The sequence below is a fragment of the Phacochoerus africanus genome, chromosome 11, assembly GCF_016906955.1.
Source record: "Phacochoerus africanus isolate WHEZ1 chromosome 11, ROS_Pafr_v1, whole genome shotgun sequence".
In the NCBI taxonomy this organism is placed as follows: Eukaryota; Metazoa; Chordata; class Mammalia; order Artiodactyla; family Suidae; genus Phacochoerus; species Phacochoerus africanus.
Window position 1 is genome coordinate 48,572,489 of NC_062554.1, and position 26,722 is coordinate 48,599,210.

General features: G+C 40.6%; 1 long non-coding RNA gene across 1 annotated transcript in view; it reads left to right on the forward strand.

Moving 5' to 3' along the window:
* Positions 1–11,892, forward strand: part of LOC125111188 (uncharacterized) — a 219,506-nt gene extending 207,614 nt beyond the window's left edge. Inside the window, exon 7 of the long non-coding RNA XR_007130840.1 lies at positions 11,067–11,892. This is a non-coding gene — a long non-coding RNA (uncharacterized LOC125111188). The remainder of the gene's footprint in view (positions 1–11,066) is intronic.
* Positions 11,893–26,722: the final 14,830 nt, after the last annotated feature.

Sequence of the window (26,722 nt, forward strand, 5' to 3'; positions counted from 1 at the left end):
GCATGCATGTGCCTATGTGGAGGACATAGGCAGTTACATGCTTGTCAGAGGTTTTCTCTTTACTTCTCCTGATTAGAGTATTTTAAACTTTCTCTGGGAACCAGAAATGTTCCAATCTCAATGTAGGGAAGCACAGAAATACTTTGGTAAATAATAACTGACTGTGTTTGTATTATGTCTTAAAAGAGAAGAGGCAAGGTTTGGGGGATGTTGTTTCTTTATATTAGGGCAGAGGGGAAGGAAGTGAGGGTGGAGGTGTTGGAGAAATTTTTGAGTTGGCTCACTTCACCCTCCCTGCACAAAAATTCCCCACGTACCTCTTCTTCTGATATTGTTTCTGGAGGAGGGTTTTGAATTAAGTATTGTGTAGTATGTAATTCTACACACATTCGCATATGCCCATATATAGACATGCAATGTATTAACGTGCTTACTGGGGAAGAAAAAGTAGTTTTCCATCTACCTCAAAGATCTCAAACTCTGTAAATGAGGACAAATATGGTAGAAAGCAGCAAGTGTAAGCCTCTGAACTTACCAAGCATCTGGTAAGTTCATTATGTGGGGAAGAAGTTCAGAGATGGAGGGAGTCACTTCCCTGTGGTCAGGAGCTGAAACATGAACCGGGTCTCCAAGTATCAAGAGACTGTTCTCAGATGAGTGTGTTGCTGAAAACTGCCACTGGGGGAAATAATGGAAGAAGGCAAACCAGGAGAAAAAGAAGAGGGCAAATTATGAATATTTCCAGAAATCTCATATTATACCATGGCCATTGACCCTCTATTGAAGAGTGATTGGTCTACTCATTTAGTAAGTGGCAAGTTACGAAAATTTCCAGAAATCTCATCTTATAGTATGGCCATCGACGCTTTATTGAAGAATGACTGGTCTGCTCATTTATTAAGTGGCCCAACTCTCCTTTCTAAGGTAACAGGGAAGTCTTATTCTGATTTCACAGGGAGATCTCTTGCCAACTTTTTCTCCTTGCAATATGAAGGTGAAAAAGCCAATCAGAGGAGATGGACAAATAGATAATAGTTACTGCCCATTCAAAATGATTGCTTGCTTGATAGACCAAGTCTTCCTTTTTATTAGTTTAACTTATTGAACAAAAGCTTCATTAACTATCTATAAATTGTCAGGCACTATGCTAGGCATTTTCTCCAAAATGTTTAGTAAAGAAGAGTCATAGAAAAGTATCAGGACACACAATGGGATAGTGATGTGTTTAGGATGCTCCAGGGAGTCCTGAGAGGACTTTCAAGAAACAGGGAAATTAAGAATGGCTTTATGGAGAAGGAGAAATTTTAGCTGAGTTTATTTTTTTTCTGAGTTCTGAAAGAAAAAGAGGAGTTAATTTGATGAAAGGGGAACTGTGTCAATGATGAAAGGAGCATTGTGTCAGTTGTGTCAATGTGGTAAATTCTTATTGGTAAATATGATGCCATAAATATGATGTCGTAAATTTCTATTGGTAAATATATGACAATGCTCATAGCCATTGTTGCTTACAGTTACTCTCTACAGGATGTTACTTCAAACTTGATTCCTGGACAGACTCATTTAATGCTACCAAATCTGATGGTTTAACTCACAGCACCAAATAGCACTAAGGTAAAGGTTATATCAGAACTAGTCATTTGTAAAATGTATCGAGATCAAGAACAGTTCAGTAATCCACTGTTGTTTGTATTTAAGTCTTTAGGCAGTAGAACACAGTGTTTAACCATATCATTTGTAATAATTTGGTTTCACAATAGAGGGAAGAAGTCAAGAATTACCCTTGAAAATATTCTTGAAAAGTATTTTTAAAGTTCAGGTTAAATTAACAAAGACCAACAAGGAGTGCCATATATATGTTTAGGGGGAAGATGGTTCACAAAAGCATGCTAGATCATCCTTGGATGTGTATATCAAAAAAGAAATAAATATCAAAACTGCAGTCTAGGAGTTCCCGTCATGGCTCAGTGGTTAACAAATCCGACTAGGAACCATGAGGTTGTGGGTTCAATCCCTGCCCTTGCTCAGTGGGTCAACGATCCGGCGTTGCCATGAGCTGTGGTGTAGGTTGCAGACGCGGCTTGGATCCCACATTGCTGTGGCTCTGGCGTAGGCCGGTGGCTACAGCTCCGATTGGACCCCTAGCCTGGGAACCTCCATATGCCATGGGAGCGGCCCAAAGAAATAGCAAAAAGACAAAAACAAAACAAAACAAACAAACAAAAAAAAAACCTGCAGTCTATTTATAAAATGATGACAATAGAAACTGTTTGCCAAAATTCATTGCCTAAAATGATTAAGGTAGAGGTAAATTCATTGACTAAAATGATTTAGTTATAAGAAAACATATAATCATTTTTATCAGATAGCTAGAAAACTGAGATCAACCCAAGGAAGGCAGGAGGAATAAAATAGAGTTAACAGAAATAAATAAATTAGGGAGCAGAAAAAAAATCAGTAGAGGAAATTTTAATCAGAAAAATTTTAAATTTTAAATTAAAATTTAAAATGCATCACATTTGAAATAAATGAGTAAAAAATTATATAATGCTACATATTTGTGCTATTAAAATAATTAATATTTTAATTAATTTTAATGAAAAGGCTATATGTGAAACTTCATGCTTTTAAAAGCACAATACAATGGTAAATCTCTAGGGAACTTACAAATTATCAAAGTTGATTCAAAAAGAAATGGAGGAGTTCCTGTCATGGCACAGCAGAAATGAATCTGACTAAGAACCAGGAGGTTGAGGGCTCTATCCCGGGCCTCACTCAGTGGGTTACGGATCTGGCATTGTCATAAGCTGTGGTGTATGTCACAGACGCGGCTCAGATCTGGCATTGCTGTGGCTGTGGCATAGGCCAGCAGCTGTAGCTCCAATTAGACCCCTAGCCTGGGAACATCCATATGCTGCAGGTGTGGCCTTAAAAAGACAAAAAAAAAAAGAGAGAGATGGAAATTTAGAACAGATAAAATAATACGGCAAAAATTTCAAAGAATTAAGGAGTTATCCTATCAGATTAAAGATTTATGGACAGACATTTCCACTGATGAGTTCTTTAAAATGCTAAAAGTAATGTGACTGTAAAAAATTCAAGGACAGAGAAAAATATTGAATATATTTAATTCATTTAATAAAGTAAATGTCAATGAAATAATAACCTAAATAAATTTAATAAATAAATGGACATATCTAATTCATTTATTATAAAAATTATACCCAAAAAATCTTACATACAATGCATATAATAATACTACAGAATTCTATTTTGAATTTATGAGTATGGATATAAAATTCAAAATAAAAGATTGGTAAATAAATAATAAAGTAAATAGACTAATAAATGAAGTTAAACAGTATGGTTAAAAAAAACCCCACTTTGACATAGAAGAGTGAATACTTGAAAAAAAGAATCTAAGTTATGAAAATAATATGTCTCTCAAGTCAAAACATGAGAGGCTACATGACCATATCAATCACATCTGATTAAATTCAGTATCCAATATTGGAAAAAGAAAATCATACTGAAGTAGGACAAACAGTATTTTTTCTTAATATGAAAGAGTCTGTATCTTAAACCAATTACAAATATCAAATTCAGTAAAATCGGCAGGAGATGAGAGGGAAGATGCTGACATATGATACAGAAATAGGTAAAATTACTCACAAGAAAGAAGCTTAATACTCAAAATTTTCAAAATATTTTAGAATTAGAATAATTTAGAATAATTAATTGAATCAAGTGGCAGGTTACAAAGTATGTATATGATATTCAATTACTTTTCTACTATAGATATTTAGAAAGTATAAAGAATAAGAGAATACACAAAGCATAGCAAGAATATAAACAATTATAATAAAATATGCAAAAAGCCTATATTAAAAAACAGAAAAATACAAATCCATTAAAAACGTATTGGAAACTAAGCACAAATTGGCCAAGCACAAAATAGGCTATCCTCCAAAAAATAAAACAAATGCTTATTGAGTATAAGAAGAAAATTATTCCATATCATTAGAAATCAAAGAAATAAAATACTATTTTCCACTGATAAAATTAATGCAATTTAAAAAATAATAATACTTTATTTTGAAAAGAATGCTGAGAAATTGTTCTTGTGAATCATTGTTAAAATGGAAATGGGTACTAATGTTCTAGAAAGTGATTTGGCAATACTTATCAAGAACCATAGAGACATTTCTACCATTGGTCCTGGTAATGCCACTTATAAAAATATATCCTTGGAAAACTAGGAGAAATGTCTGAAAAGATTACATATAAGGCTCTTCATCATCAGTTTATTATTGCAAATTATTAGAAGCAATCAAAATGCCCAATAATAAGTAAGAGTCTGGAATAACTATGGTATGTCCATATGAGGTAACTTTTTAAGACCATTACAAATCTGGTTTTCATAAAGTAGCTCATGACATGGGAGAATGCATATAATTTATAGAGAGAGAGAGAGAGCAAGAGAGAGAGAGATGGGGAAAAACCAGGAGGAAGCACACTAAATATTAAGAGTTCTAAATCTCTTTGTGACAGCATTACAAATTATTTAAAAATATTTTCACCTTTTCCTTAATTCTTTAAAGTTTCAAGAACCAAACTTAAAGAACATTCCTGATCATATTTTCTTTCTGCCAGTACCAAACATGACTCTTGTCTCGCACAGCATCCATGTTATGACTAGCATATTGGTACTGCCTTTCTCTTTCACTCTGCTTTTCAGTTCTTATTTCATTACTTCACATTGATAGCTTCTCCCCTTCCAGACCCCAGGGTCAGTTTCGATACTTAGTGGAATGAAGCAGGGACTAACCAAATAGGGCAAATTGGAAGAAAAGTGAATCACATGTCGTAAGTACTCAGATCTCTTCAGTTTGAGTCCAGAGTATGTCCAGAACATGGCCTTGAAAGCTTCCCATTTGCAGTTAGACTTGCTCTTTCGTGTCTGATTAAACACTTCAACAGAGTTTGCTCCAGGGCTAGTGACAGTTAAGGTCAGGGCTCCTGGGAGCTGCAGCCCTTCTTATCTTATTTTTAAATTTTTTTATGATTTTTATTTTTTCCATTATAGTTGATTTATAGTGTTCTGTCAATTTCTACTGTACAGCAAAGTGATCCAGTCATACATATATACATACATTCTTTTTCTCACATTATCCTCCATCATGTTCCATCACAAGTGACTGGATATAGTTCCCTGTGCTCTACAGCAGGATCTCATTGCCCATCCGCTCCAACTACCATAGTTGCATCTGTTAACACCAGACTCCCAGTCTATCCCACTCTCTCTCCCCTTCCCCCTTGGCAATGACAAGTCTGTGCTCCGAGTCCATGAGTTTCTTTTCTGTGAAAAGGTTCATTTGTGCCGTATATTAGATTCCAGATATAAGTGATATCGTATGGTATTTGGCTTTCTCTGAGTTACTTCACTTAGTATGAGAGTCTCTAGTTCCATCCATGTTGCTGCAAATGGCATTATTTTGTTCTATGTTATGGCTGAGTAGTATTCCATTGTGTATATGTACCTCATCTTTACATTAGCATTTGGTAAAAAGCAGGGACATTGGAGAGAGAAGGCATAGGCAAGTCCTACCACATCTTCCACTCCCTATGCCTAGTACTATGGTTGGACTCTTGATTACACTCAGTGTTTGATGGACCAAGAGAGAGGATCTTTTTTCTTATTGCCGAAAACCTGATAACTCTGGAGCCAGGTTGAGCAGATCATTTCTCCATAAAGTTTAGTTTTCTGCAAAAAAACGTAATGCTAAAGATTAAAACTAAATTTTAGTTATGAAAGTTTGAAGGGGCAATCCACAAAAACACCTTAATGTTCAGTTTTCTCATGAGAGGGGGAAAAAAGATCATTCTATGAAATACTTGACATAATGCTACTCTGATAAGTCTGAAGAAGTGTGACTCATTACAGAACCATTCTCTCAACTCAGAACAAAAAACTTCATGGAATTACTGTGCTTTTAATCCAAAGAGTTGGGTGCTTGGCATTCCACAGTGCTTGGTGCTGTCATGCCAACCAGGGGAACCACTCATGAAAACAGTGTATTGTTGAATTGTGGGTCTCAGCTCTTTGGGTTTGATAAATGGCAGTCAATTTTTTTTAAAGATCCCTCTTGAATAGAGAAAAGGATTAGAGGATTAAGGTGTGTCCAAGAATGTTTCAAACATTTAATGTAAATTATATCTCATACTGGGGATTAATTAGAAGCTGTGTGTTGTAGAAATTATTTTTCCCCTTAATAGGAAGAGATGTAATGCTAAATCACTTACACATGAAGGTTAAGTTTGTTTAGAAGACAGAACTTAACAGTGTAGCTATTCTTGGAATTAATGCTGAAGGAAAATTATGACCTGCTATCTCTAGGTGTGCTTGTGTGGGAGTGTGTATCTACGTACATGTGAGATGCATTTGTTGTTGGAGGAGCCATGGTTGAGCAAGCAGGAACCAAACAATAGTTCTTTTTGTTAACAGGTGGGGTCACATGCTATGAGTTGGCTGGTTGGAGTCATGGAATGAATGCTAAAAATTGCTTTGTTTTCAACCTGAATTTCAGTGCTTTATCTGCCCTTCTCCTCCCTCTACCCTTCCCTTTCTTCATACTGTACTGTTTGTTACATTGTTATATGTAGCAATAAAAAGCCAGAAAGCAATATTAAAGCCAGGTATAACTAGTTAGTTTAATTCTAATAGCTTTTGTATTTATTTGTTTCTACATCAACTGGGCCTCCTGACTTTTCTCCATCCTACTTGGAAAGTGGAGATTTTTTTTCATTGTATGATTCTATGTTTTTCATTTTCTTTCTCAAAAAAAAAAAGGAGGATTTTTGAATTGTGTGAGCAGAAAATATAGTAGCACTACATGGGTTTGTGAAATTTTGGTCCCAAATGCCCTCCCTCCTCCTCTCTTTTGTCTCAGACAAGGAACTTGAATCTCAAAGCAAATGAAGATGCTGTAGTCTTTTTAGCACATTCATTTGGAGAGAAAAAAAAATCCTAAGCTGTTAGAAAACTTGAAATAGGAGTTCCCGTCGTGGCGCAGTGGTTAACGAATCCGACTAGGAACCATGAGGTTGCGGGTTCGGTCCCTGCCCTTGCTCAGTGGGTTAACGATCCGGCGTTGCCGTGAGCTGTGGTGTAGGTTGCAGACGCGGCTCGGATCCCGCGTTGCTGTGGCTCTGGCGTAGGCCGGTGGCTGCAGCTCTGATTAGACCCCTAGCCTGGGAACCTCCATATGCCACGGGAGTGGCCCAAGAAATAGCAACAACAACAACAACAACAACAACAAAAAGACAAGAAAAAAGAAAACTTGAAATATAACTTTCCCTACCCATTATATTCAGCAGGACACATTGAATTATTGGTGTTTGCACTTACTGCTGTAACAAACCCCAAATTATATAAAGGCTCAAACATGGAAGGTGTTTACTTTTCTCCTAAAGTATAAACAGGTGTTCCCAATGGATACACAGCCCTCTTCCAAATGGCAAATCAAGGACCCAGAATTTGTCCATTTCATACTCCATCATCAACACTTTGGTTTCCCAAACTGTCATCATTAATCTGTGTCAAGTTAACACAAGAGGAAAGAATATGAAGAATGGTATGTAAGTGATACTTAGGGCCAGGTCTTCAAGTGAAGCCCATCTTATGTTCGCTTAGGTTGAAATTCCACTGGCTGGAGCTCAGTCACATGACCACATTCAAAGGAAAAGGAAGGAAGGGGGAAGGTCTAGCTATGTGGCAAGGGAAAGGGGGACACAGGCTTAGTGAACAGTTAGCTATGCTCTATTTCAACTGAAAATTCTACTTGCTTAGAGCACTTGCCATGGTGTTTTGCTTCATGAGCAAATGTATTGAAACATGGTAGGGAGATAAGCTTTGGCTATTTGCTAAAATGAGAATCAGAGCACAGCTTCTACAAACACAAAAATGTCTCAATAAGTAGAAATCTTTCCTCGCATCCATTTCAAATAAAAAATAAATCAAGGATGGGGTCTAATGGCAGATTAATGGGCATCTAAAAATATCTTTTTGGTGTCTTTGAGGACCAAGACTACCCACCTGAAGAATATAGGAGGATGTAATGAGCAGGTAGAGGTGTCTCTGATCACAAGTTATGACCAGTAGGAACACTCAAAATTTGGATATTGTTCCAGCTCTTATACTAGCTAAGATCTAGGTACACTGACAACCATTACTATCAGAATATAGTAATGACAGCAGACCCAGGGTTAAAAATCAAAAGACTGAGCAAAGTTGCAACTGTTCTAAAACCTATATTATTTCCTCCTGTCATATTGCTGCAGCTGGGCCCACTGATTTATAAGTTATAGTCTCTGAGCTTCCATTAATTTCACTAAGGGCATTTGTACACTTGTACAATAAATGTTTGAATTAAGACATTTCTTCTAAAATTGAATTGCATGTTAACCAGTTATTGGTTGTTGCTGGTGGTCCATGCAATTATAGAGAAGAGCATTGATCTAGCAAGAATACACATTGGCTCTTTAAGGAGGGCAGTTTGGATTTGACAGCTACAGATGATGAAGTGTCTCTCTAACAGATAATGTGATACAATGATCAGAGGTGTGAGAGACCTGCAAACCCTTCCTCTCAATTGCCCACTTCAACCTAGAAGGGCGGCTTCAATCTGCCTTCCCCGCTCAGTGCACATTAGCTGAATCCACTGATAGGGAATAATGCCCCAAATTATCTGGATGGTTGGTGAACTACCAATACCTCGGTTCATACTTTGAGATAGGCAGAGGTTACTAGGAGAAACCTTCTTGGTTCAATCAGGTAGCATTAGAGGTAATGTTGGTTCCAACTACAAATGCCAGGCAGCAACAGATATAAACAGCCTCAGCCAGGCATGACAAAGTCCATCCCCCAGGGATGCAAGACCATCAAGGGTATTGGCCAGAGATTTCACACTATTCGAAGGAACCCAGATTCCAGTAGCCTTGGCTAGCAGACATCTACTGAGATGTATGGTTACATAGTTGCCCAGCAGTTGGTTTGCTGGCTTTTAGGAACTTGATCTGAGTTAAAACACTTTTTGGGGAGAATGACACAGGTCTGGTTCTATCTAGTGACCTCAGTTGAGAGCTAGAACCCCCAGCTTCCTTGTCGTGAATATCAGCAGCTTGACCTCTGCCCTCTTTCTCTATCCCAGTCAAGGTAGGAGGCCTTCGGTGAACAGCGCAGCTCTGCCAATCTGATACCAAGGCTGCCTCCAATAGAAGCCATTTTGGGGTAGATTCCTTTGATTTTTAAGAGTCATCTATACAACTCCTCCAATGTAAGATGATCTCATTGTAAAAATCTCTCTGTCCTCAGGGGAGTGATGAGCAGTATTCTTTTTAAGAGCTTCAGGTCAAAGTTGAGATTCCCAGCTTTATTCCATCTCTGGGTGCATCTAAAGGAGGCTATTACTTCCCAGGGGTCAAGCTTTCAGATCTTAGCCCATCGAGAAGATAATAAAAAAGCACTTGTAGTTGGATTTTATTCATCATTTATGTAATCACTGAAATTACAGATGAAATAGGCCATTATGTCATCCTGGCTCTCTTGCTGGCCAGTGTGTGTGTGTACTTTCTCTTTTATAACATCCCATAAAAGCATCCTACACAGGGTTAGATCATAACAATCTCTTAGCCATTTGTGGCAAGTGCAAAATATTCCAAATGAACTGAGTCTCAGCCTGATTTCCATCTGGAGGACTCTGGATGGCTCTGTCTGAGCAGCCGCGCCTTTTTCCTCATCCTCCTGCTCCATATCTGTGATGGCAGCACAGCCAGCTCTGTCTGGACAGTGCTATAGGACCTATGTCATCATGGGCTCTGACAAAAGCAGCTCACTCAGGTGGTTCCCTGGTCCTATTTGTCATATGCGGATCCTCCATGGGAGGCTAGAGTCATATTCTTGGAAAGTCAAAAGTTCTCTATGAGAAGTTTTCTATCTTATATTATCATTTTGACAATTTAAATAACACATATGCTATGCATCTAGAGCATCTGAAAGGGCTTGTAACTGAGGACTGCCATGTGACTCCACTATTTCAACTGCATTTGTGTAAGGGCCAAGTAGTACCGGTTTCACTAGTGGGAAAAGGGGTGAGGTAGAATTCACCTGCACTCTAGTGAAAACCAAAGGACTTTGACGTGCACTGAAAAAATGGTGGCTTCTCAGAATTTTCATTAAGAGAAGTACTTAAGGGATGGAGTCAGTGCATAGCAGGTGACAGCAGAGGCAAACCAAACTCAAAATCAAGTACACCATAGCACTTGGAGTTCCTGTCGTGGCTCAGTGGTTAACAAACCCAACTAGTATCCATGAGGATGTGGGTTTCAATACCTGGCCTTGCTCAGTGGGTTAAGGATCCGGCATTGCCGTGAGCTGGTGTGTAGGTCACAGACGCAGCTAGGATCCCACCTTGCTGTGGCTGTGGTGTAGGCTTGCGGCTACAGCTCTGATTTGACCCCTAGCCTGGGAACCTCCGTATGCCGCAGGTGCAGCCTTAAAAATAACAAAAGACCAAAAAAAAAGTATACCATAGCACTTGGAATCATACTCACATTCTGAGCAAAAATTAATTTTTACCAAGCTGTCCTATGCCATCCTAAATTAATGGTAATAATTCTAATATTAATTTTTTAGTTTTGCTTATTTGAAAATTAATTTCGACTCTGTTGCCTAAGGGCTAATATGCATAAGGAGTAGATGCCTAGTTTATGGTTATGTACATATTTAAGCACATTAAAATAAAATGAAGTAATGTGGGGTTCCATAACAGTTGTTTTTCTCTAAAAGGACACTCATATATTGTTCAAGTTGAAATACCATTTTACTGGATTAACTTGTGTCTTTCTGGGGAGGGGGTGAATTTAATCATTCTATTTTTATCTGCAAGGGCTAGGAACAGAAATCATCAATTCTTAATTTTAGTGAATTTGGAAGCTAAAGGATTGGACTAGGCTGGACCATATTTAAGGAGGAGGAAACAATTTTCTTTCACTTTCATTTTTCCTTACAGGATGTTCTGGCCACATTACTGGAACAAGACCTCCCATGGACCTCTCTGAGCAATTATTTGCAAGTTTTGGGAACTAAGAAAAATAGATGAGCTATATATGCCCTTCCTAGACACTTCTTTCTATCCTCTGATGAGAGGAAGGGATGCTATAGCCTTTTAATAACAACCTGTTCAACCTGTTTTATAAAAAGTGTTCAATAAGCTGAATGAATGAACCCAGGTCAACAAGAAGAAGATATTGAGACATGGAATAAACATTAGCAATTGGCTAGTTGGTCAAAGAATATTCCAGTAGGATGGAAGACATCTTCCAAAGCAATCTTTGGAAAGGTCCCTGATGCACAGTCTATTAACTGGGGTTCCCAGAGGCCTGATACAGATTAAGCGCCTTCCTTCATGCTATAAAAACAGAAGAAATCTAGTCCACTAATCCTCTAGGCAAATGCTTGATTGTTCTCTGGTAGAAATCCCCTGACATGTCAGATGAGGTAGTTTTGGAGCGGGTGAACCATCTGGAGGTTTATCTAGGGACACAGAATAAAGAAATGAGCGGAAAGGTGCTCAAGGGAGCTGTTGGGAAAGAATTATGCCAAAAACACAGAGAGTGAGAGAGGAAGGAGGAAGATGAGGTAGATAAGAAGCTGTGAAAGGTCACATTAACTCATCCCTATTTTTTCCTCTCTTTCTTTTTATATCTTTCTCTATAAAATAAAAATATTTGATTGAGAGCTGGATGCCAGGGATAGGCACTTGTATCCTGGTTTCTCCTTGCTATCAAAAGTGGCGTGGTGTTAGAGAAATGCAAATCAAAACTACAGTGAGGTATCACCTCACACCAGTCAGAATAGCCATGATCAAAACGGTCTGCAAATAGGAGTTCCCACTGTGGCTCAACAGGTTAAGAACCCGACATTGTCTCCGTGAGGATGCAGGTTCAATCCCTGGGCTTGCTCAGTGGGTTAAGAATCTGGCATTGCTGCAAGCTATAGCATAGGTTGCAGAGGCAGCTGGGATCTGCTGTGGCTGTGGCTGTGGTGTAGGCCTCAGCTGCAGCTCTAATTTGACCCTTAGCCTAGGAACTTCCGTATTCCATATGCTGCAAGTTGGCCATTAAAAAAAAAAAAACAAAAACAAAAAACAAAAAAAGGCTACAAACAATAAATGCTGGAGAGGGTGTGGAAAAAAGGGAACCCTCCTACATTGTTTGTGGGAATGTAAGTGGTGCAACCTCTATGCCGGACAGTATGGAGGTTCCTTAAAAAACTAAATATAGAACTACCATATGATCCAGCAATTCCACTCTAGGGCATCTCTCTGGAAAAAACCATAATTTGAAAAGATACATGCAGCACTATTTACAATAGCTCATACATGGAAGCAACCTAAATGTCCGCTGACAGAGGAATGGATACAGAAAATGTGGTACATATATACAATGGAATACTACTCAGCCCTAAAAAAGAAGGAAATAATACCATTTGCAACAATATAGATGGACCTAGAGATTATCATACTAAGTGAAGTCAGAGAAAGACATATATTAATCACTAGTATGTGGAGTTTAATTTAAAAAATGATACAAAAAAGCTTGCAAAACAAACAGGCTCAAAGATTTTGAAACCAAGTTTATGGTTACCAAAGAGGAAGCATACTGGGGGGATAAATTAGAGGGTTGGTTGGGATTGACATATACACACTACTATATATAAAACACAGATATTAACAAGGTCCTACTGTATAGCACAGGGGACTCTACTTAATACTGTGTCATATCCTACATGGGAAAAGAATCTGAAAAGGAATAGATATATGTATAATCGATTTACTTTGCTATATATCCAAAATTAATACAACTGTATAAGTCAACCATACTCCAATAAAATTTTTTTTGAAAGTGGCATGGTGTGATGGATCACTTCTTTTGAAGAAAGGTCTCTTCCACTGACCACTCAGCTCTGGGTGGGAGAGGACACCTACCCAGGAAGTCACAGCAGGTGAGTGGGAGCTGGTGGCCACTGGCTGTACTTGCATTGCATTACTATGTGAAGGGGGGGCCAGATGGAGCTTTATCTCCAGCCTGGAAAATATCTTTGGACAGTGCACCTTTTTTTAATGCCTCAGTTTTCTCTTCTGTAAAATAAAGGCAGTGATGCCCCTTACTTTGGGCATGTCTGTCCTTAAATTACTTTGAACTCTGTGGAAGGAAAAGTCCTCATGCAGTTCTTTCTTCATTATCCTGAACTGTCTACCCTGTGTTCCTTGGCTGTCCCCCTTCTCATCATCTACCTTTGGGAATATTACTAAACAGGTCCTTTGTCTGATATGTCTCTCATTCTCTCAGAAATTGCCTCATTTCAAAGAAAAATGGACTTAATGTCTGAAGCAGTGGGGAGTTAATTTCTCTTTCCTTCCACTCACCATGGGGTGTCATATGTGTGATTGTTTCATTGACCTTCTTTTTCCTCATCTCTAAATTGGGACAATCTAAAGAACCTTACAAGACTCTTGAGAGTAAGAGGTGTGAATGCAGCTTGTAAACCATATAGGGCTACTCAAATACCAGGTACAAAGAGCTGGCAGTAATTGAGTAAAATTACGATTTAGAGTCATCAAATCAAGAAATCTTTGTTTTGGGGAGCTTTATGACATTATCTTTGCTGGTCCCTGTTTCTTTGCTTCCTGACTCTCCCTGCTCAGATGCAAAGTTTTCAGGTGGGACACTTAGGTGCACTTGAGATGCCCCATAACCTTAGTCTCTTCCCCTTTCTGACAGAATCTGTCACTTACAGAGTATCCTCATCCTTGTACATTTAGTGCTAAGGTTGAAAATGGATGCATAAGTGAGAGTCTCTGGGCAAAGTTCATAACGTTTCTCCTTTGCTCCAATAACATCTTAAACATGTCTTTATTATATTTATGACCTGACTTATAATTATTTATCTGTTTATCTCCCCCCATTGACAACTCTTTGAAGGGAATATGGATTATCTGCATGTAATGTCAAGAACTTAGTCCAGTGTCCAGTGCAGAGTAAATGTGCAATACTAAATGAAGCAGTACTACCAGAATTTTCTTTCTTCCTTCCCTACTCATCACCCACAAGCACCTCTTCAGCACGTGGCCATTTGGCCATGCCTTCTATTCTGAATGAACTCGAAGCCCAGTTGCTTCCACAAATCCGATCACCCTCTAAACCCAAAGCGTAACTTCTTACCTGACACTGTTCAAGACCCCACATAGGACACATGGCCCTGAAGGTGAGGTCTATTTGCCTGTTTGATCTATTCGGATGGTCTTAAGGAAACTAGTGAAACTGCTAAATGTGTGGAATAAGGTAAAGAAAAGGAAAAAATAGAGGAAAATAAAAATAAAAACATAAGCTCAGAGGACAGTAGGAGAGCTACAGAGGGAATGTTTCTGCATTTGTTTAGCTAAGTGAAATTTCTGAAAACAAAAACTCTGTTACCAATAGAGTGGAATTTATCTTGGCTTAGAGACTAGTGTTTCTCAAAGTACAGTGCACAGAAACTAGTTCTGTTGCTATTTTTACATATTAGCTTCAAAAATATCCCATGTTCAAATAAGTTTGTAAGGCACAGTGTTATATAAATATGTTTCTTTATCCTAGAACCTTTTATAGGACCATGTAGCTTAGACATCTTCCAGAAGACATCATCACACTGCTTTGAACAATTTTTTGATCACCCTTAATTGGAGAATTCCAGATCAAGTGCGCCTTGGAACACATTTTGAGAAATGTTGCCTCAAAGATACGTAATCGAATTTTATCAAGGCCCTTGACAATTAGTTCCATGGTAACATGGAGCAATATGGGTCTAATGACAATACAATTAGGTAGATTCTTGCCTGATTAAACTACTGTCTTCAAATGGTTTAATTAATAGGAGGTTGGCAAGCTGGGCATATTAATTCTACTTGTCTTCCCCCAGACTTTTTTTTATGTCCCTACCCTTGTCAACCCATCCATAAACACAAAATATTATACTTTGCCTCAAAGAAACAAATGCAAAATAGGAGCTAATATGACAAACAATAGTCTGCAATGTCCAAGGACTTTTATTGTTTTCAAAGTCATTATGAGTCAATGTACAAGACAGTTACAGAAACATATACCTAATCAAAAGCTTCCTCAGTGGTTACTTAAGAGTTACAGATCAAGGGAGACAATGATCTAATTGCTTTGTTCCCCATTAGATCCCACATTTTAGTGGCTACATTAATAAAAGTATCTCTACAGGAAAGTAGCAAAGATGGTGGTTGGTTTGGTGGCCATATATTAGAATAAAACATCAAAGAAATTGAGAATATTTACCTTTAAGGAGAAAAGGCTTCAGGGAAGGAGTTGATGTCTCTTTTTAAATGTTTGAAGAGTCACATGAAGAAAGGGGAGTGTTATGGTCTTCAAGTTCATATGTTGAAGACGTAACTCCCATTAGCTCAGAATGTGACTGAATTTTACAGGTAGGGTCTTTAAAGAAGTAAGTTAAAATGAGGTCATTGGGGTGGACCCTAATCCAATATGACTGGTGTCCTCCTAAGAGGTAGAGATTAGGACACAGACACACACAGAGAAGAAAGACTAAGTGAAGATACAGGGAGAAAGAAGATGGAATCTACAAGACAAGGGAAGTGACCTCAGAAGAAACAACCCTCCCAACACTGTGATTCCGGGCTTCTAGTTCCCAGAACTGTGAGAGAATAAATTTCCACTGTTTAAGTCTCTCAACCTTGGGTACTTGCTAAGGCAGCCCTGGCAAACTAATGGGGTGTGTCAAATCGACTAGATGGCAGATGTTATGAGGAGGAAGCCTTGTTCTAGATGTCTTTCTGTGTAACCTTGTCACATAATAAGAGCCAGAAACATGCTCAATAAATGCATGTTGAATGAGGGAACCAAGTTATTCTCTAGGTTAGTAGAGGAAGAGCGAAGATGGATACATGGAGCAGCTAGAGTGAAGACCTATGACTCAAACATGGAGTGGACGGTTTGACGAAATAGTGAGCACTGAAAGTGTTCGAATAGAGACAGACGGTCTGCCTGTTAGGGCTGTTGCAAAGGAGACACCTGAACCGGGTAGAAAGAGACCCAGAAGACCCTGAAAGACTTTTCCAAGGGTCTCTCTTTCTCAGGAAGTAGAAACGAACTTCCTAACACCCTGATGGTTCACCAGGTATAATTCCCTTCCAGTAGTGCCCAGAGATGTCCGAGGCCTACAGTGACCATCTTCCAAAGGCCATGGAAGTCATGGAGCAAGGGGGACTTCTGAACCACTTAAGGGGGTGTGACTTTTGATGCATCTCGTACATTCTACATGTACATGAGCAAATATCTTCTTGTAAGTTTTGGTGTTTTAAAACAATGGCAAAATAAATGAACAAGTGTGAGTGCTAGATAGCAGGACCTTGATGTGGCAAGTGAAAAAACATATGTGGAATGAAATCTTCCAACCTATGACCTTGGGAATATTGGCCTGTGTACTGGCAGAGGGCATCCTGTAGGCACTGGGCACTGGGACAGGCTGTCCTGTTTATCATTCCTAGAGGTGGGCTGGAAGTTCCTGCCTTACATTCTTCTGTGGCTCTAGCCTCAGATGTTAATAAAATAGATGGCTGCCTACAAGAGGAAACTGGAGAAGTGGAAATGGTCCCTTTTGTCTCTAAACATCTCCTATGACAATCTGACAGGAGCTTCATTGCAGAAGAACTTTTTTATAAGAGTTATCATCTTGATTAGAACAAAATCCTGCATATTTCTACAGCACTTTTCTGTTTGCTAAGCTCTTTCCCAAGCATCATCTGTGATCCTTCATCCATCCGTGGCTTTATTCATCTCCATGAATGCATCCTGCTTTTGGTGGCACAGAATGTTCCTATGTTCTTTCCCTTTTTGGCTAATGCATATGTCCAAGCACCCATAGTTTTCTTTCATAGAAATAATCACACCTGTTGCTTATCTGTACTTCCTGTAGGCTTTAAGCTCCATGAGGACAGGAACTAAGTTTGCTTTGCCATCTGCTCTATCGTGAAGCCTGGTGTAGTCTCTGGCACAAAATGGGCACTGACTAAAGTTTTTTGTTTTGTTTTTTGCATATGTGAATGTTTAGGAATGGTCTTTATTTCAACCCTGTGATATTATCATTTTTATATTACCTATAAGTTTGGAAAAAAATTAAGTGGTTTACCCAAAATTTCACAACCAAGTACTCAAAATGAAGTTTCCAGACCCTCATATCACAGCTACCTCTACCAATAACTTGAGCCCGTGCTCTTTCAGGATACTAATAATCTTGATGTGGACAACTGGACATGACTCTCCCATTTATAACTCAGGGTGGAAATGGAGCTGAAAGAATAGGGGTGTTTATAGATGAAAAAAATAATAGCATTTATCTTGTACATACGGCCAAATCTATTTTTTAGGAGATACCATGAGGAAGAGTAGGATAGCTTCCTGAGGGTTCTTCAACCAAACTTACTTGCAGTCAAGACTGATGCAAAATTTGTTCATTCACAGGGATGAATGGTGTAGACATTGCCATCCTGGTGGGTTCAGATCTGCAGTCTGTGTAGACCCTGTCTTCCACCATAATTTAGCCAATTAGAAATTCGACCCTTGGATCTTAAGGCTGTATATGCAGGTGTGGGGATTCAGGAATGAGGAAGAGAGTGGAGGGGGGAGAGGGTGGTGGCAACCATGGGCCAAGGAGTATGACAGTCTGCTTGGGCCATGTGGCTGACAACCCGCCTGACGCTTGTTTTGACTTTTCTCTAACTGCACAACCGGTGCATGCAGATGACTTTACATCTCATAGCAAAATGTGCGACAGCAACGTGCTAAGCAAATGCAAACAAAAATATGCTTCCCCCACTCTAAACAAATCTCTCACACGTTGTAACGATGCCGTGGCATGGCGAGAGACAGGAGACCCAGACCCCAGATTTGCTCATTGTTTAAACCACTCTCTGGGGATCCATCTCAATGCCCTGGAAAGATCAACATTAGCTATGTTTGATGGCTTGCTATTGTTTGGACATGGCGTGAACTTTAATTGCACTCATTCGTGCACACATGAAGGCCTGGTCCATCCAATTCATTCACATTTATTGTGCACCTACTATGGTCCAGGCAGAGCCAGGCACTAAGGAGGCACATCCTCTGAAGGACAGGGCTGAGCCCTCTGCAGAGCCTGTCTTTTAGGAGTTCCTAGTTTCTTTGCTTCTGCTCATGCCTGTCCGTCCACCTGGGATGTAGCTCATTCTACTTTCTCCATTTGACAGTCGCTTCCATTCCTTAAAGACTAATGTGGGAGCATTTTGTTTCACTTCTTCACAATCTCTTCTTGCAGGAAGAATGAATCCCTCCCTTCCCAGTGCTCCAGCTGCACAGTACTTCTACTCTGAAGTTGCACACTAGGTAGCTGATCAAAGTGCCTGCTGTCACCTTCCTTCTCCTGCCTTTATTTTTTCCCACCTCACCAAGGCTGGTACAACCAGATCTTCTCTCATTCTGGGAAAATTCAAACAGAAGGAGGAAGTTTATTAGTGGCCTAAACCTCATAAAAGGGAGCTTTATAATTAAGTTTGTAATTTTTGCATTGAAAATCTCTTTTGGCTCAAACATAGCTTCAGGGCTCCAATGTGCCTTTCTCAAAACTCCTTAATGAACTAGAATAATGACAAGGAATTATGCCTCATGCTCCTCCAGGGTGGTAGAGCATGGTGACTAGGAGTGTGGAATCTGAAGTCCCCATTTGGTTGGCTTCAAATCCTGATTCTGCCACCCATTAAATGTGGACTTTGTGGAAGTTATTTAACATTTGTGCCTAGGTTTCCTCATCTTTATGAGGATGATAATAGGGCATATTTTTCAGGGTTGTGGGGCTTAAATGTGTTAATATATGTAATTACATACTTGGAACAGTGCATAGCACTTAACACATCTTCAAGAGATTCTAGGTGTTAGTTATTATTCTCCAAATAAAATAACTCCTACCTGGAGTTTACTGTGGAATTGGCTTACTGATGGTTCTTTCTAATCACACGAACGTTTGGAGTACTTTGAGGCTCAATTTTACAAAGGCCACCGCTGGGAATATATACTTCAAATCCTCCTATATTTTTGAAGAGTAAATCATTTGGAGTTAGATCCTGGAACTTGAGATTCACTATTTTTTACCACCATTGGGTGTCTTCCCTGGGAGAAGTGATTCAGGTATCCCTAAGCTTGTATTTCCTCAACTTAAAAAAGGAGAGGTAATCATATAGCCCTCACAGGGTTGCTGTGATGATTGAATGAGTGTTGTGAGATTGAATTAAGTAAATAACATATGGAAGTGTCTAGCATCCTGTGTGACAGTCTTAAGAAATGTTTGTTTTATTCTTTTATTAAAAAAATAAATGACACACCTGGGATGAGCCCTGAGTAGTTTGATGGTGCTGAGTGACCATTATGGCTTTCAAGGTGCAGTGTGATCTCACACACACACACACAGAGAGAGAGAGAGAAAGAGATCAGGAGCTAGAGCTCAAAGCATTTAATCCTCACAATAGCCCTATGTGGTAGTACCGTTAGGACCCCTTCTCTAAGATGAGGAGGTAGATGAGGACCTGCCTTGGGTTTGCTTCTTAGTCTTTCCACACATCTATTCTGGTAGCAGTTTCATTTTCCTTGAGGACTGGGTTTTGTCCCCCTGGCCCAGCTGGCCGCAGGCCTCTGCTATTGCTTCACTCAACACAGGATTCTTTTCTCTGGGATAGACTCAGGGGGTTGAGCTTTTGTGTTGAATGGGCTGATCTCATGAACTCATCCTTTGCCCCACCCTTCTTCCAAAGGTCCACTGGGTCGTGTCTCAGGTGCAAAGAATTTCTTGAACCAGACTCTTTGACTGTTGTGTCTTTGGGAGTCTGTCTACCTTCTGCAGAGTCTGCCTCTGCTATGAAATTGGTCTTCCTCCTGTGTTTCCTGCCCTAAAGAATATGTCATTTTCCAGACCTGGCCCCTCCTGGTCCTTGAGGCTCCTGTTGCTGGCTGAGCTCTCAACGTGTTACAGGCCACGTGGGTTGACTAACAAAATGCCTGCACTATCTCTTCCGGGTGCTGGGGTTCAATTTTGTGTAGTAGTGAGCTGGAAGTAACCCAAATCATCTGGAGGCCTTAATTCCATAAACAACACAATATTCAGATCTAGGAAAGGTGTACTATGTTTGGGGAACAAATGATCACGGGAGTAGTGAATGCAGGAAATCAATGGTGTTTGCATCTGGGTCTTTCAGGAAGCTGGCTTTGTCATGGGCTCACCCAGCAGAAGGGATATATGAGAGACATGTGCTGTGACGCCATCTCATGGTGAATGAATGTGGATTGTCAGGCGACAGAGGAAACCCTGGCCAACTGACACTGGCTCTTGCAGCAGAACCACCCAGGGACCATCCAGAAAAGAAGCAAATGACAACTGTGCAGCTTTTTCTGTGTTTAGTGACCACACTTGATGCTTTTGGAGAATGAAATCCATACATCTTACTTAGAGTGGTTGACTTGAGGGATAATCCACATGGTGAAGAGATGGGGTAACTTTTTAAATAGAGTAAGAGATGGACAATGGTAAGCATCTTGGACAAAATGCAGTGACAAGTGGGACGTGTCTCCAGCAGCCAGTGAAGCAATTTTTTGCCAAGACCCTCACCTTTGGCCTAGAGAGATGTCCTCTCACTAGATCAGAGCAAAGAACAGGATCCTGACCCTTCATTCCATGGCCTCCTGGCTGACACACGGAGGCCAATTAGGTCCAACTGCGATGGAAGTGGGAGGGGAGGTTTCCTCTATTCCTCTGACCCTTGGAGTGACTCCATCTGTGTTGGAGGCCAGAGGGGTGGAGAGTGGGGGCTATTCTCTACTCATCTGGCCACAGTCAGCCCTGTGGGCAGTGACTGTTCTGTTCCTTTGCCTTGATATCTTAAAGTCTTTCAGATCCATGGGATTGACAAGGCCCTCCTGTCTCCCCTAAACACAGAAATTCACTCCATTTATCATTTCTGAAGGTGGATGCTTGGTGGTGGGAGGAAGAAAGATAAAATATAAACACTAGTTATTGGTCCAATGTTGGTTTTGTTTTAAAAGTATTTATATGGGTAAAAGGTGGCAAATGTCAGCCCCACCAGCCACCACCCGCCTCCGGTGCCTGCCCTTTCCTCACTGTGGGACACAATGAATTAATTCACAAGAGGCATTGCAGATAAATGCTGAAATCTCATTGATCAGCGTTCTTCCAGGACTCCCAGCTAGTTTAAAATCTAACACACTTGCTAAATGTTAGGGCCCCGAAAGTACCCTAAAACATATTCATCGACTTCCAGAGATGACAATCAATGTGCTTTAGCAAACAACAACAACAACAATAACCACGGAAAATGCCAGCTGCCTTTGCAAACAGGGCATGGGGAAAGGACTATAATTGCGTCCTTTCCCGCCCTGTCCAGGAACTTTGACTGCTACAGTGCTACATCAGGTATGCAATGAAAGACAAACAACAGGGCCTCTAAACAGAAGAGGGAAGCTGGAGTAACTGTAGTTTTTATGTGAGTGAGAGCCTGCAAGAGAAAAGGAGCATTGTATCTGGGATTAACAGAACTGCAGGATTTCATTAATGACAGCCCAGCTTTTTAGCAAAAGGAAGATAGTTAGGGCAGTAAAAGAGAACATGACTAGAATGTGCTCCGCTAATTGGAAATGTATATTATCTTCAGGCGATGCGTGTGTGGGGAGAGGGAGGGGGAGGATGAGAAGGGACACATCCTGGGAGGCTGGCAGGGAGAAGGGGACCTAGGGCGCCCCAGGTTGGGCTGTACCAACAGGGCAGTTGAAGGGCCCTTTCTTGTAGATAGGAACGCGAGGGCCCAGAGCCCTCCCTCCCCCATTCCCTTTTAATTCAGTGGCTACGTAGGGGTTTCTTTGATGGCAGCTTTGAAGTTGGTGGCTTTGAGATTACTCTTCCTCTGTGACCTTGACCACCAGCCATGAGGTAAGGGGGGATGGGGAGGGGAGGAAGAAGGCACTAGAGTTGGAAAAAGGAAAGGAAGGAGAGGGGAGGGGAGGGAAAGCCGCCCTAAGACATTTCTGCAGCATTCCACGACTTTTCTGATCACTCTGCAAAGTTGAAATATGATTGCAGCCTTTGCACCGGGAAGGAAAGAAACCATTTAAATGAAAAATTAGCTGCCTTAGCAGGTCAAGCACATAGTTACATTAATGTCGTGTAGAACAATAAATCAACTTCGATCTCCAATTGAAAAAATGCTAATTTAGCTCAGCGATTCACTGATTGTACTTTCCTCTGATAGAAATCTTTTCTTTTATTTAATGCGAAGCCTTGATTTGACAGCCTCCTCTAATGGTGCTTGCAGACTCTCAGCATTTCAGTGGAATTCTGATCATGGTTTTAATATTCCGTGCAGCTCTGCCCCCTCTGATTTCACGCTCACACATTAACGAGAGCTGACACTGGAGATTAGACGCAGACAGCTGGAATGCCAGGTCTTTGTTGCGGCATGGACAGGAGCCAACGTCGTTCAACCACAGCCAAGAGGGACCTGGGAAAGTCTTCTTAAGAAGGAGGGGAAGGCGGGGTGGGGGGCTTGGGGGGGGGAGCGGGGGATGGGGGCCTGAAAGAAAGGCTAGGTAGTTTCTGAAGGGCATAGGAAAAGAGATATTTGCAGAAAGCCCCTTTGTCTCTGAAATTCGCATTTGAATCCATTCTAATTTATTGAGAGGAAGTGGATCATTACAGGGAAATCCCAGATTGGTAGCAGTATTTTTCTGTAAACTCTGAAAATACAAGTGCGATGCGATACACAGAGTAGAAATGGCTCCCTGCTTCAGCCTCTCACTGGCTTGTCTCTGAAACAATGGTGATTACGAGCTGGAGGAAGAATGCTTACATAAGGAAATGTGTTCTCCCCTTTGCCTTAAAAAAAAAAAAAATCACTTAGTTCCAGGTGAATAGATGAGGAAATAAAACTAGATTTATGAGCCAGGGCTGCCTGCTCAACTAGTGACTACCCAGGCAAGAGAGGAAGTCTCGTAGCCTAACTGCCTTGATCCTAATAAATTGTTTCCTGATACCAGAAATCAAATAAAGATCCTCTAGTTTCATCTAAACCATGAAGCAACTTGTGTTCCTTTTGCTGAGGAGCAGGCAGGGTGCAGCCTGCAACGGTGGCACAACTTTCTCCAAATAAAATGACAGATGATCAAAGTTGCAAAGACGGCACATTAATACTATGTCAAAAAAAAATTGTTTCTGCTCCCCGGGGAAACCAATTGAGTAGAAATAACAAATGTCCTTCTTGCTAACTGTATCATTAATAATCACCATACTTTGCATTTTTATGGGATACCAGGATTCTAGAGCCCTTTATAAATATGCACGGGGAAGGCTGAAGAAGAGAGGTGAACGTACCCATTCTCAACCCATAAATTGAGGGACTGAGGCCCAGGGCCCTGTAGGGCGTTACTGGGGATGAAACAGCAAATTGGAGTCCACCTGCAGCAGCTGGCCCAAAGTCATCCAGGCACTTTCTCTGAAGCCCACTGCTCTTTACTGAGTGTTGCTTTAGTTTGAGGTTGAGGTGAACTGAACCATCTTCTGTCACTTTGGCTTATTGTTCTTTTTGCCCTTCTGCCTGGTCTTGGATGGATCTCCTCCTCTGACATGTGTTTATTCACTCAACCAGTATTTATCAAGCACTGAACTAGGCAACAGTTTCATTTAAAAGAAGTATGAGTTAGGATGGGGATGTACATGACCACAGATCCCTAGCATTTTAATAAAAAATGCAGGGGTCACATCTCAGTGGTTAAGAGCACACTTATCACATGGCCTGTATCAGAGTAATTAAGAACAAGTCAGACAAAGCTCTCCATGAATCTCAGTTTTTCTCTACTAGCTTTATGACCTTTTGGAAGGTACTTAACTCCTCTCTAAAACTCAGTTTTCTGGTCTGTGAGAGGGAAATTAAAATGAAAGAAGCCTTGGTGTTCCCATTGCGGTTCAGCGGAAATGAATCTAACATCCATGAGGACACAGGTTGGATGCCTGGCTTGCTCAGTGGGTTAAGGATCTGACATTGCCATGAGCTGTGGTGTAGGTTGCAGACACGGCTCGAATCTGGTGTTGTTGCTGTGGCTGTGGTGTAGGCCAGCAACCACAGCCCCTATTTGACCCCTAGCCTGGGAACTTCCATATGCCGCAGGTACAGCCCTATAAAGACAAAAAAAAAAAAAAAAGAAAGAAAGAAAGAAACTTTAAACTCAGTGCCTGACCCATAGTAAGCACTCAATAAATATTAACTATTCTGTGTTGTTGTTAGTTTTATATAGTTGCAGTTGTTGGGAGGATTCAATGAGAACTCACACACATACACACAGGCATTGCTCGGTCACAGTAAATGCTCAATAAGTTCTGGTTATTATTATGGAGCATGTTAGAATATACAGTCCTAAAGCAGTCCTATTGCCTTCAAAGTAATCTCCTTGAGATATGTATGCTTATTGCCAAGATAATGAAAAATTTCTCAAAGCATTTTTGGAACCACTCCTTAGAATCATGTGTGGACACTCTTGGCATTCCCTAAATGTCTTCAAACATGGCACATCTTCATCCAAGAGTGGCTCTCTTTTTGGAAGCTATTTACATTTACCCAGAAGTTACATCCCATGACTGTGGTGGGCAATCAAGATGGGGGATATTGTTTTGGAAATAATATGCCAATAAAAGAATTAGACTGCTTTTCTTATATGGAATATAAACTGAATCCAATCACAATTCCAAAAGAAGTTTCTTGAGCAAATGCAGCCCTTTAAAAATAGCCTTCTGAGCAGAGTATGTAGAAAGGATCACAGATAGTGGTAAGTTTTGGAGGAAAAGAATTAAACTTGTTATCCCATGGTCATATTTTGAAAGAACTGACTGTGCCTTGCAGAAGAGAAGGCCATGCCCAGGAGTTCTTCAGACTCTGCAAAATCTAATGTTCATTTCTCTCGACTTGGCCCTTTGGCTTGTGTACAGCTTCAGCCCAGGGTCAATTTCCTCATTTATTCAGAATTGATGAAGCACCTACTAGGCTTCTGGATAGGCATTAAGGATTCGAGTTGACTCAGTCATGATCCCTCCCTCCAAGGCCTCACAGTCTAATAGGGAAGGCAAACAAATAGTTGGCCTAGAGAGAGGTGAGTCCTGCAGGGTCAGGCATGAGCAGATCCTGCAGGACCCTGTACATATTTCCTGCTCAAGTGTGTGGATGTATCTTAGAGGTGAGTGGGAGCCTTTGATGGTTAAAGCTGGAAAGTAACATGCTCTTATTCCCTTTTCCCTTTTGTTCTACCTATGCCTATCCTGACTCCTGGCTTCCATAGCTTAAGAACTGACTAAATCTTAGACTCCCCACCCTAACCTGAGGCACATCTGAAACACCATTGTGCTTTTTCTTGATTTCTCCCTTACGAAGGAGTTCTTTGGCACACAGAGATAGGAGAGACCTTTCCCGAGTCCTAACTCCAGGATGATTTAGGAGGTTTGATTTCCTATAATTCATTTATAAAAGGTTTAGTTTTGGGTTAAAAAGTTTTTGTTTGGATGGGTTTTTTTGTTTGTTTGTTTGTTTTTGTTTTTGTTTTGCTTTTTAGGGCTGCACCCGCAGCATATGGGGATTCCCAGGCTAGGGGTTGAATCAGAGCTACTGGCCTACACCACACAGCCACAGCACTGTGGGATCTGAGCCGCATCTGTGACCTACACCACAGCTCCCCAACCCACCTAGCAAGTCCAGGGATTGAACCCTCATGCTCATGGATCCTATTCAGGTTCATTAACTGCTGAGCCACAACGGGTACTCCTATTTGTTTTTTTAAGGTACCAGTGTCTGAGTCTGTTCCAAGGGCTGTAAACCATGGCAGGCTTCCAGTGGCCCCAGGTAGCACCCCAGAGGCACATTTGCTTGCAATTGGTAGTAAATGGCTTTGACCGAAGGGGAGAGTAGATCAGCTGAATAGAATGCTTAAGTGCCAAAAGAGGGAGGAGACTGCTTCTGGGGGTTAGACATCATTGATCAAATCAGTAGCAGTATTGCGTACATAGACTGTGCTAGAAGACAAGGAGCCTGGGGTGGTTTTACTTCTACTTCATTGCTTTGCCTCTGTGACATGGAGGCAGGAGTACCATTTGTGCCAACATGCTGTCACTGAAATAGAAGTATTTGTTCAGTGTGCACAGACAATTATCCTGACTCTGGGTATTCATTCTGGGTCAGAGCACCTAGAAGTATCCCAAGGAGATGTCAAAGATAGCGACTGTCTCCTTGGATCTGAATTGGCTTCAGTATGTTTGAACCATTCTGGATGGTTATCGTGATAACAGCATCTTTTAGAGACTAACTCTCAACCTCAGTATTGTACACACCACACACAAGTTCCAGGGGGGTTACCAGCATAGCATTTTTGGATAATTGCTCAAGTTTGTAAAAAATTTGATTAGAAAAAAAATCTTGGGAGATTATCTCTAGAGTGTCACTCTCATGATTCCCTTACCAGTATACTTTCTGGAGTGAGAGAGAAAGGTGTGCTTATAGGGAATTGGGGAAAA